General features: G+C 37.3%; 1 pseudogene; it reads left to right on the forward strand.

The window, feature by feature from the left end:
- Positions 1 to 891, forward strand: part of LOC119581781 — an 8439-nt pseudogene that overhangs the window by 902 nt on the left and 6646 nt on the right.

Here is an 891-nt window from a genome sequence, read left to right on the forward strand (position 1 = left end):
AAAGAAACAACTTCAATGTACAGACAAAATCTAACTAATCAACTTGTAGTAGCTTTCAAACTGGAACCCTGTCCCCAAGTAAATTGGCCATATTCTATCCAGATCTTATGATTGCACTGTATCGAGTGCTGACCGTGACCTCTAACAAAGCCAGCAATCCTCACCCTCTTTCTTCTAATGAGATAAAGCTTGGACCAGTCCTTTGTGTGGCAGTTAGGGGCAGGGATCAGTGGTGGAAGTTGGGTGCAATAATATGATTTAGAAAGAGAACTGACTGTTTTGTGGAAGGTTGATTGATGAGCTAAGATAGTTTTTGCAATTGTTCAGATTACACTCCATCAAAGACCACAGATCTCTCCACATACGTTTATCTGATGACCAAATGCCAGAAAGTCATCAAGCTTTATTTTGTCAAGATGTACAATATATAGAGGAGATTTTATTTACATTTGCTGGGGTACGAAGCAGGATGGCCTGCTCAGCGTCACTTATCTTAGCTGCACAGACCTAGATTCATTGAGTTTGAGAAGTGATTTTAGCATTACCCTAACATTCTCAATTTTTTTTTTAATACCTAGTAGTATTATTTTGTATTCTTAGTGGTTACTACATTGTTTTTGAACATTCACCTTTTCTATGCCAGGTAGTGTAGTTTTTACTACACTACTGGTAATCAGGTAATTGTAGTATCAAGCTATCCTTGTAATTTATACAAGTATAGAAGCTGGACTTTCCTTTATCTCCAACAATTTTAGAGTGAACAGAAGTGAGCATTCAAGGTTCTACCATATTTCATAAAGATCCTGGATGTTGTATATTAATGATAGGGTGGAAGGTCAGGAAGCATAGAAGTTGATTAGCTTAAGGCATATAGCAGATATACTGCGTGAA

This window comes from Penaeus monodon, chromosome 15, assembly GCF_015228065.2.
Source record: "Penaeus monodon isolate SGIC_2016 chromosome 15, NSTDA_Pmon_1, whole genome shotgun sequence".
Lineage (NCBI taxonomy): Eukaryota > Metazoa > Arthropoda > Malacostraca > Decapoda > Penaeidae > Penaeus > Penaeus monodon.